Genomic DNA, 12,903 nt, shown 5'->3' on the forward strand with positions numbered 1-12,903 from the left:
GATGGGTCACGAAATCCATGGAGATGTTGTCCCACTTCCATTCCGGAATTTCCAACTGCTGAAGTAAACCGCCCGGTCTCTGATGTTCAACCTTCGCTCATTGACAAGTCAGACATGATGCCACAAAACGAGCGACATCACTCTTCATTCCAAGCCACCAGAAAGACTGTCGGAGGTCTTGATACATCTTAGTCATACCAGGGTGTATGCTAAGACGACTGTGATGTCCTTCCTCCAAAATAATCCGCTTCAGATCTCCATCATCAGGAACGCACGTCCTACCCATGTAGCGTAATAGGCCGTCCGTTCCAGCACTAAACTCCTTGGCTTGATCTGAACCGAGCGTGCTCAAAATCTTCACCAGTTCTTCGTCTTCTCGCTGCTTTATTTTGATCCGGTCAAAGACATTGCTAGATATTCTAAGGTTACAGCATTTGATGCTGTTCGGTTCAATTCGAACTGCAACCTTAGATCTCTAAAGCTCTCAACCAAACTGAGTTCTTTCACCATCATAACCGAGACATGAACTGCTTTCCTGCTTAGGGCGTCCGCCACTACGTTAGCCTTTCCCGGATGATAAAGTAGTTCAAAATCATAGTCTTTTAAGAACTCTAGCCAACGCCTCTGCCTCATGTTCAACTCCTTCTGGTCAAATAGGTATTTGAGGCTCTTGTGATCACTGAAGACTTGGAATGTGGATCCGTACAAGAAATGCCTCCAAATCTTCAGTGCGAAAACGACCGCTGCCAACTCCAGGTCGTGCGTTGGGTAATTTCTCTCGTGAATCTTCAATTGACGAGACGCGTACGCTACCGCTCGCTTCTCTTGCATCAACACACAGCCCAAACCTTGATGAGAAGCGTCGCAGTATACCTCGAACGGTTTAGCTGTGTCTGGAATAATCAGAACTGGAGCGCTCGTCAATTTTCTTTTCAACTCCTGGAAGCTCGCTTCACACCGATCGGTCCATACGAACGGTTGATGTTTCCTGGTCAACTGAGTTAGCGGAGCTACTATCTTAGCAAAACCTTCAATAAAACGTCTGTAGTAGCCCGCAAGTCCCACGAAGCTACACACCTCAGTGACCGAACGCGGACTCTCCCATTCCAGCACCGCTCGTACCTTCGCTGAATCTACAGAGATACCACCAGCCGATACCACATGGCCCAAAAATTGAACCTCCTTCATCCAGAACTCACATTTTGATAACTTGGCGTACAATTCCTTTTCCCTTAGTACGCCAAGTACAATTCTCAGATGCTCCTAATGTTCGTCCTGGGTCTTGGAGTAGATGAGAATATCATCTATGAAGACGACCACAAATTTATCCAAATACGGTCTGAATATCCTATTCATGTAATCCATGAAGATTGCTGGTGCGTTCGTCACACCGAACGGCATCACTACATACTCGTAGTGTCCGTAACGAGATCTGAACGCAGTCTTCTGGATGTCTTCCTCCTTAACTCTGATTTGGTGATACCCAGACCGTAAGTCAATCTTTGAGAATACAGTCGCCCCATGCAGTTGATCCAACAAATCATCTATCCTTGGCAATGGGTACTTATTCTTGATGGTCAGCTTGTTTAATTGCCTGTAATCTATACACAACCGCAAGCTGCCATCTTTCTTCTTCACCAAGAGTACAGGCGCTCCCCAAGGTGATACGTTCGGCCTGATGAACTGCTTGTCCATCAACTCTTCAATCTGCGTCTTGAGTTCAGCTAATTCCGCAGGCGACATTCGATAAGGTTGAACAGAAATGGGTGCCGCCGTTGTCACCAAATCAATCGTAAACTCGACCTCGCGAGCCGGAGGTAGTGCAGGTATTTCTTCTGGAAAGACGTCCGGAAACTCATCCACAACCGATCGTCCATTATTGTTGCTAATAGACGTTCGTTCTTGCCTCAGACTTCCGAACCCCTTATCTTCGTGTGTCATAATCAGGAAACAGCTGGCGCCCTCCATAATGTCTTCTTTCAATTGGCCGAGCGTCACTGATAACTCTTCTTCTGCTTCATCAGGAAAAATTAACTCCTTCATACCACAATCTATAAGAATGCGATTGGTAGCCAACCAATCCATTCCTAAAATCATCAAAGACCGGACAGTTTACTTCAGCAGAGCCCACTACCCTTTCATCTTGTATCTCCATACTTTTAACCTTTCATCAGAGACCGGGCGGTTTACACCTTCAAGATTTCATCTTGTATCTCCATACTTTTAACCTTCTCACATCTCATCCTATACCTCCAATTTTTTCAAACTTTCATTTTTAACTTAAATAAATATTTTTTCATTTTCTTTTTTTTTTATTAAAAACAATCTTCAACAACTTAATAATAATTTAATTTAATTTAAAATTTAAATATTATTTAAAATAATTTTGTATTTTAATAATTATTAAAATATAATTTATATTATAATAATAGTTATATTAAAAACATAAAAATAATAATAATAATAATAATAAATAATAATAATAATAAATTTGATTTAATATATTCAAATATATTAAGTTATAATAGAATATTAAAATAAATTAAATAATTATTAAATTTTAAATAAAAATGAAAATTTTAAAAAATTTATTTATATATTAAAATCTGTAGAATATGTTAATACTTTTGCTTTTTATTTAAAACTTAATAAATATTAAAATTAAATAAAAATTATAATATTACTTATTATATTTTTATATTTTTAATAATTAATATAATATATTTTATATTTTTAAAATAGTTCTATTAAGAAAATTAAAAATAATAACTAAAATAAGAATAAAAATGAAAATAAAAATAATACTTAAAATCATATTTAATATATTTAAATATATTAAATTATATTAAAATATTAAGTTAAATTTAATAATTATTAAAATTTTAAAAAAACAAAAGTTTGAAAAATTTGTTAATCGGATATACATATCCGATAACTTAAGAATCGGATTTCCATATCCGATAATGGTTTTTAAAATTTTTTTATATATAAATTTTAATAATTATTTAATTTAATTTAATATTTTAATATAATTTAATATATTTAAATATTTTATTTAATATAATTTTATTTGTTATATGATAAATAATTGTTTTAAAATTTTATTTTTTATTTAAATTTTAATAATTATTTAATTTAATTTAATATTTTAATATAATTTAATATATTTGAATATATTAAATATTTTATTTAATATAATTTTATTTTTATTGTTATTATTTTTATATTTTTAATATAACTATTATTATAACATAAATTATATTTTAATAATTATTAAAATATAAAATTATATTAAATAATATTTGAATTTTAAATTTAGTTATTATTAAGGTGGTGTATACTCTTTTTAACAAGAAAAAGAAGAAAATAAAAATATATTTATTAAAATTAAAAATAAAATTTTCTATAAAGGTAGAGGTGTAGGATAATGATGAGATTTTCTAAGGTTAAAAGTGGAATTTTTGGAAGTGTTGAAGGTATAGGATGAAACACTCATATATAAATAGTTTTCGACAGCTTATTGCTGTACCCTGTTTTGCTTATTACAACCCATTATTTTCAAAATACCAATTTATCCTTTGATCAAAAGTAAATGAAAACCTAATTTAATTATGTGTGTTGTTCCATTGGAAAATTCATATACTCTAATAAATATTTGTGTTCAATGATTTCAATATATATTTTTCTAACAAAGATAAAACTCTTTAAGATTATAACTCCAACCACAAACAATATATAAGACTCTTAGGTTCCTCGTATGAAAAAAAGAACTTAAGTAAATTTTAAAAAGATCTATGGCTGAAATATTATTTTTTGCAATAATTAAATCATCTACATAGGCATAAAGATGTATTTCTCCCCCGTGTAATATAAATAATAAGTGAAGAGAGGCTAGATTCAGTTTATATGTCTTAGATGCAACTGTGATAAATTCAATTAATACAATAATGTAATTCTACTTTCCTTGTTTATTTAATTACACAGATCATTTAATATTTTGGGAGTACTCTTAAGTGTAACTTTATGTCTATTCTTGGTACCTAAAGTATAAGATCATCAAACTTACGTTAAAATCAAGACTTTGTAACCAATCAAAGTGTGTCATTTATTCCTAATATCTAAAAGCAGAATGTAAATTGATTAGACTACAACTTGAAACCAGCTTTCACTCAATCTTACGTCAATGAAATAAGATAAATGATCAAGTCATCAAATAGCAAATCATAAATCAACTCATAAACATGTAAACGAAAGCATATATAAATATACTAGAGGTAAGATGATGATGGATAGAAAAGAAAGCATAAAGCGTTACTGCTCCATTGATATCACTATGGAGAAGTCACATACTCATGGAGTAGAGTGTTGCAACAAATTCAACAACATATAGACATATTATTACAATAATAACATAATTTGTCTACATGCATTTACAATAAGAACACATTTTATAAATAAGAACACAGAAAGAACATGCATATGGCTCAAGCTCAATCCCACCGCTCAACCGCATTAGTCACAATTTGTCATTTGCATGATTTTCATCCAATTTCTCTATTTTTTTCACTTTAACTCTCTTATGAGGCATAAAGATGCAAAATAAGATAAATAGGAGTGAACTAAGCAAAATCTAAACAAAATAAAAAACAAGATATTATTAAGATTATTTTAAAATTGATTTAATTTGGACATTTATCACCGTACAATGACGTTTTCAACCTACAAACTAAATTTGGGTCAGAGTGTTGAAAACCTAGAGGAACTTTCATGTAAACCTCTTCAATCAAATCACCATGGAGAAACCCATTATGAACATAACCATTGCCAAAAAGATATGTACATTCACCATTTTTGTCATTGGGGCAAATATTTCATCATAGTTTATGCCTTTTCTCTTATGATGTCCAAATATGTCGAGTCTCACTTCCAAACTTCTATGCTTTCGTATGAGTGATGTTTTATTTTGTATACTCATTTACTTTCGAGAACTTTCTTTCCAAACGGGAGTTTTTGCAGAACCCATGTCTCATCCTCTTCCAAGACTCCTATCTCGTCGACCATTATGGTACGTCTATCAGAACCCTTTATGCTTTTCTTAAATTTTGTAGGTTATTTTCATGCTGTCAATAATTCACTATTTACAAAGTGAGTAATAGGATAAAGAGTACCTAAGAATTGTTGTTGAACTGATAAAATTTTTTAGGACTTTACTTTTCTTATAACATGAGTGGCAAAATCCTTATATTTTGTCAATGGAATTTCGATTCTCATCCCCCTTGCCATCTTTGTCTCTTGTTTTGTTTTTGCACTGCCATAAAATCATCCCCATCAACTTCATGTGGAAACACTACCTCATCATCCACACCACTTATACTTTGTCTCTCATTTTCATTACAGTCTCCATATAATCCCCCTTGAAGTTGTGATTGTTCTTCTTCTTGTAAGGCCACAATGCACCCCCATGAAAGGGTGATTCATCACGAGTCTCTCATATAACATCATTATCATCAATACTCAATAATAGAATTAATGTAAGGAGTATAAAGAACATTCGCTCGTGAATTAGCAAAAGAAAATTCATGTTTGTAAAATTTCACATTTTGGGAGACAAAGTATTTCTCGGATTCCAAATCATACAATTTTCATCCCTTTTTCCCATAGGGTACCTACAAATATATATTTCCAATTTCTACTGCCAAATTTATCTCCATCACGATGTTGATGATGTACATAACATAAACAACCCAAAACTTTCATGTTAGTGAACCAAATAATTTTTCATAAAGTGTGAAATAATGAAACACTTTGAAGGATGTGCTATTAATTAAATGACATGTTGCTAACACACATTCACCAGTAAAACTACATTGGTAAATTATCTTTAAATTTGAGTGTTCGTGCCACATTCATGATATGTTAATGTTTTCTTTCCATTCTCTCATTTTGTTGTGGAGTATCCACACAAGATGTCTCAAACACAATTATACTCTTTAAAAAGATAGTGCAAAAAGTTAAATTAAATGTCGTTGTCACTTTGTATTTTCTTTATTTTTATATCAAATTATCTATTAATAAGGGCAACAAAGTTCGTAAACATAAACATAAACATAATTTCAGTTTTGTTGGGGAGTACCCACAAACAAGATGTCTTAAACACAATTTTACTCTTTAAAGAAAGATCATGCAAATAGTTAAATTAAATGTCGTTGTCACTTTGTATTTTCTTTATTTTTATATCAAATTATCTATTAATAAGGGCAATAAAGTTAGTAAACATAAACACATAATTTCAGTTTTGTTGCATAACAAATAAACTCAAACATAAACACATAATTTCAGTTTTGTTGCATAACAAATAAACTCAAACTGTACGGTAATAATCATCAACAATTGTTAAATAATAATATGTCATAAAAGATGAAGGAGTGCAATAAAGCCCCCATAAATCACAATGAACTAAGTTAAAGAAACTATTTGTAGTATGCTCACTTAATGATAAAGTATTCCTATATTGTTTAGGGGGCATATATCACAAATTTTTGTATTATTCCTTTTACTGAATTGACTCACATGAGGGGATGAACCTTAACACCTTTTCTGACAAGTTTCACATATCAATTGATGAATCCTGTCAATTGTTAATGAGTGTATCTTTGGAATACCCAAAAAAATAAAGTACATCGATCCTTTCGCTTGCTCTAATCAACATCCTCATCTTTCAGTTATGTATTACACACAATGCATTTATAAATTGAACGATACAATTTGAGGCATCAATTAATGAAGATACAAAAGTTAAGTTGTAAGCCTATGACACAAAAAGAACATTATGAAACTACAATTCACCTCCAAAATCACATTGCTTTACTTTGCAACGGTGACATCTTTCCTATTCAATAATCCCCGATATAGTTAAAATATTTTTTACATTTATCAAACAAATAATTTTTTTTGTTACATGGTGTGAGACTCCCATGTCAATAATCCAAAAAATGTCATTCATGAAGATAATCCTTGATTTTGAAGACATTCAAAATGTCAAAAAGTTATTGTCATTATTGCCATTGTACTAAAGTGATTTATAATTATGTCCATAAAATAATATTCATAATTATGTTCATAAGTAAACTAAGAATGTATCTCGTAATTAATGATAAATAATATCATAATAGTAATATGTAAATAAGTTATATGGTTGACAAATATTTCAAAATTAATCCTAACTCATCTTACATTGAGCTAAAAAATAGTCAACTCAACCCACCCCACTTTTTGGTCAATAAAAAAATTCTTAATCTAACTTGATCACCATAGTTCAATATATAGTGGATTGACTTACTTACAAATATTTTTTTTATAATTTATTTTATATATTTATTACCCTACATTGAAAGTTGATTAACTCAATTATTTTTTTATAATAGTAAAATCAAAATGTTCACCCAATTATCTAAATATCATTGTAAAGAAAGTGGTTGAAAATGAAAATATCAACAAACAATTAAATTAAACATTCAAATATTATTCAACAATACTATATTATTTAAAAAGATCAAATTGTATAATAAATAATTATAACAAAATATTTTATAAAAAATAATAATAAAATTAATAAAATGTTGTGATAGATGAATTATAAATTAATTCAAATAATCAATCCCTCAAATTTTCTTAACTTAACTCTCAAACCTAGTTAATTGAGTTGACTCATGAATTAAAACTTAATTTAACACGTCTAATTATAAATCACATATAATATTTATTGAAATTTCACCAATAATTTGAGTTATTTATAAATATAATCCAAAAGTAATTTTCAACTCCATGGACCTATTCTAAAGTTTGGATTTATTGTAAATTATATTTGTACGTAAATAGTTTTTTTTACTGTATATAGCTACAAAATATATTTAAATTAAATTATGTACAAAATATATTTTTTTATAAAAAATATACTTACATAAAACATTTTATGTAAAAAGAAAATATGTACTGTAAAAGAAAAATATTTTAAATATTTTGGATTAAATAAAATATGTAACTTTGGATAATGTACTTGTACTTAGGTATACAAAATATTGTAATGTGCAAAGAGTTCAAATATAATTTGTACTTATAATTAATAAAAATAAGACCATAATATTTTAATAACTTTTTTAATAACTTTTTGTCAATAGACTACGTGTCACTATTTTATTGGTTTGTATATTTTAAATGGTCCAAACACAAGCTAACATGTAAGCGGTTGTAAAAAAATTGTCAAAAAAAGTTGTTAAAAAACTTTTTCGGATAAAAATATATGTACAAAAGAAAATTATATTTGTATACAACATTTTTGCATAATGAGCAAATCCATCAATAATAAATTCAGTTCATAATATATGCATCAAATGATGTAAAAAAGAATATCAAGTTCATCTTATATTATGTATGAAAAAGAAGTAAAAAATATATGTAAAAAATATTTCATATTCCATTCCATAAATAAATTTATTCCATAAATTTATTCTAAAATATATTCTAATTTACCCAAATATACACAAAGTTACACAAATATATTTTTGTACATATAAATATTGACAATAAATATAAAGTTACATAAATATAATTTTATGTAAAATTTTAATATACACATTATAGATGTCACACTTATCTTATGAGAGTTACTCTCTCCACTACCACACATTACTCCCTGCACCTCCTCATTCCTCTTTTATCCTTGAGTAACGACAGATATCGACATCCGTTGAAAGACAAACGGAGGTCGATACACGTCCACGGATGTTGACATCCGTCTAAGAACTGAGAATCCATGCATGTTGACATCTGTCCGTCCAAGGAAAGGTTATTTTGAGGTGTTTTGCCTTCTTTTATGGGTGGTTAATGGTGGGGCCGTGATGGCCCACCATGTTGAGAGAAATGAGTGGAGCGTCTGCTGTCATGGAGTGAACCCCACTTCTCTCCTTTTTTTTTTTTTCATTTTTGCTTTAGAAAGAGAAATGTGTGTTGCTTTCATACTAATATTGCATTTTTTTTGTGGGCCCCATGAGTGCTTTTGTTGACCAATGGGAAAGAGAGTAGATGTACTCATGATGGGTTTGGTTATCATTGGAGGTGTAAGAATGAGTTGTGAGTGTTTTGCCTAGCGAAAAGGTTAAGGAGTTTAAAAGGGAGAAGAGATGGTCTTGGGTTGGGTTTCATGCATGAAAAGAAAAGTTGGGGTGGTGTAGAAGTGAGAGAGGTGATGGGAGGCAGAAAAGGTTTAATAAAAAGAAAGGAAAGGTAGGAATGAGATTTGGTTTCGGTTTAGAGTAGTGGTGAGAGGGAAGAAGGTTTTGTATGGGTATAGAGATGCTTCTAATACTAGTAGGGTTGAGTGTAATGCATGGGGTTACATGTGTTAGGTTACGGAAGGAGAATGAGAGTTACTAGGAATAATGAGTTATAAATGTGTGGAAAGAAAAGGAGGGTTGTTTCTAGTATAAGGGTTGAGAGTTGGGTTGCGTATGTAAGGAGTGAATGAAAGTGTGTGTGGTGTAACTATGAGTTGGCGTGTGACAGGAAGGGCACTGTTAAAAAGAAAAAGAGAAGAAAACATGTTAATAAGTAACAAAAGAAAGAAATAAGGAATAAGGTTGGAGAGAATGAAGGAAAGAAGTGAAGAAAGGTGTGTGTTTGTAAGGTTAGAGAAAAGGAAGAAATAGGAAGGAGAAGGTAGCAGAGAGTATCGGGTTATGGTGATATGATTAGTAGGTGTTTTGGAGAAGGTCGCGGCAGTGAACGTTCATGTGGTTGCCGAAAGCTTGAGTGGAGTGGAACTCCCTTCTACGGTATGTGCAGCGGTGGATGTTTATGTGGCTGCCGAGAGCTTGGGGGAGCGGACTCCCTTTTGTGGAATGTGCAAATGCAGGAGCGTGGAGGTGGGAATCTGAAAAGAGAAAAAGAGAGTTGAGAGGTGAGGCTGAGTGAAAAGTGAAAAGAAGAAATGGGTAAGGTTTGAGTTTATAGTAAATAAATAGGATTAAAAGTAAAAATGATTATTTTTGTAATTAAAATATTTTTTCAAAAAGTTAAGGAGGTGGAGAAAAAAGGAGTAGTAGTGAAGGGAACAACACCCCTTATCTTATTCATACAGCTTCGGACACATATAATATGTATAACGACGATGTCACAAAAAAAACAACTTTTTATTATATAATTGAATATAAATTTTTAAAGATAAATCGTAAAAATTAATTCAAAACTTTTTCAAATATCCATAATTAAATTCAAAACAAATTGAAACATTAACTCGTTAAACACTTGTAAAAATATGTGTAAATAAAATTTACAAGGAGATAAAATTCCCTGTAACAAAGTAAACTATTGTCAACAGAATATAAGCATGAGCCCCTCCGGCCATTATTCATCACTCAATAATACTTAATATAATCACAATACGACATTCCATCTTCAACCTACTATCTTCCTAAACATATAACACTTATAAAACATACCCCTCAACGACACCCAATCCGTATTTGACATTAGTGTCAAAAAGAAGATGAACAAAACCCTATCACTTAATAAACACTAGTTCCCCTTCCCTGATAAGTTTTCTCCTTCTTTCCACACGTCTCTTGTTCCCTGGTTCGTTTTTCTTTTTCAAATTTCTCTATTTCTTTTTTGGATTTAACCTAATCTTTCTCCCCCAACATATATACCCCTATAAATCCTCTATCTTGTTTGTTCTTAACTATCTCACCACCTCCTCTTTGTCATGCCTTTTCTCTTTCTTTCCCACAAGGGCCGGATTCAAACATAGATCTAAGCACATCCATACTAAACCCTTCATCTCTAAGCCAATCAGAAATTGTTCATATATAACCACCATAACTAATATTTAATGTATGCATCCTCCACATATAACTGAACAACAACTATTCTTCTTTTATGCACAACAATAACACACTAAGATGGTAAGAAGAAAAATTAGAATTCACTCAGCTGAAAAAGTATTTTAAAAAAAATGGGTACAGTCTTATTTTGTCCACCACCTCTCTTTTTAATTATGGTAATAATTTATAATATAGATGTCTCTCGTTAATTAATAGTTATTAATATAAATTATTTTATTTTTATAATTTTTTTAATTTATCCTTAAATTTAATTAAATGATTTTTATAAAATAACTATCTAAAATAAAAATATAATTTTAAATGTAGTTTCTTATAAATCTAATAATAATATTTTATTTTAATAATAAGAAAAATAATTATTATTTATTTTCAGTGAACATAGGTATAAAAAGAAAATTTCTACATGCTCATATAATTTATGAGACCGAAATATATTTACCCATTTAAAATTTTATTCTTAATTATGCAATCAAAATTTTGAAAATATATTTAAAATTACAAAATGAAAAACTTATTATTCTTAAAATTTAGAATATATTTTTAGGGGTGGAAATATATTTTATATTTTATATTATACAATCCAAATACATATTTGTAACAAAATATATACCACATAAATAATTTAAACTTTTTTCCAAAGGAGATGAAGGTATATGAAAAAAATAGTCCATGCATTTTCATTTTTAAAAAAAAAACTTATTGTGTATCATCACACATATTTAAATTATATATTTTGATTTCCTAAAAAAAACTTAAAAATTTATTGAATTATTTCTGTAGAATCAAGTTCTACGGATTATTTTACTCAAAATTCTTAAATTACTATGTTTCCTAGGATAAGTCATACAAATTGAGTTTAGTCAATATCTGATCAAAATAAAATTTAGTTCTAATATTAGTTGTAAGTTGTCAAATATTGAGAATTAATATTAGTTGGAATTAATTTGACAAATGCCTTGATGAGTTCTTTACAAATCTAATACAAAGTGAATTTCAACTCCATGGGATCCTAATACTTTTGTTCTGCTTATAAGATTTCAGAAGAACGCAAGATGCCTTCAATCACATGACATGTGTCAGAAGCCATATGAAAAAGATAACAAGTCTATGAATGGATTTTAAACAAGAATTTCTATGGTTTTAGAAGTGAAAGTATAACAATTCGAGTGGTATCAGTTCACACTTTACTCATATATTAATATGTTACACATGCCCAATAGTAAAAGGTTTAATATCATAGTATTTTCTTATTGGCCACCCTAAAGTTAGCAGTAAAAACATAAAAAAAAAATGAAGGAAAACAAAGGAATGTGTACCTGACATAATATCACATTCACATGCAGCATGTGCTTCTTCCAGTACATAATATTAAATTTGTAAATAATTATGATTTATTTATAACGTAATCTTTTATATGATTTATTAATGAATCCATTAAAATTTTTGTGTCAAAAAGAAACATCAATGATAAGGTACAACATCATTTTCTAACTATTATACTCCAACAAGCAAGTTCAGCATATGTTCTCGATTACCTCATCTCTCAAGATTGAGTTAAATAATGATATTTTTACCAACATCATTGATATGATAATTTCTTTTCATGGAAAAGGTTGTCTCCATTAATATATGTAAATTCAAATAAATGCCATATAAGTAGAGTTCCTCCCTCTATGTATATGTCTTACATATGAATAGTTCATGATAAGATATGTGTGTGGTTGTTGCAGACTTGTATCACTCACTTCAATGTGATAATTGTAGCAGATAAGCGTAAATTTCTATGTGCCCAGTTAAGAGTGAGAATAGGTTGCATCGATCTGATGCATAAAAGATGAAAAGGTTGGATATTTCAAGAAAAATGGGGACAAGGTGTTTGACATTTTCACAACTAAAGAAACATAATATCAAATGGGACCCTTTGGATGGTCATGAAAGGAACAAAAGATCCTAGTAGCCTAAAAATGATGTAGGCACTAAAATTGATTTCTCTATTCCTTACCGA

The sequence above is a fragment of the Vigna angularis genome, chromosome 6 (assembly GCF_016808095.1).
Source record: "Vigna angularis cultivar LongXiaoDou No.4 chromosome 6, ASM1680809v1, whole genome shotgun sequence".
NCBI lineage: Eukaryota > Viridiplantae > Streptophyta > Magnoliopsida > Fabales > Fabaceae > Vigna > Vigna angularis.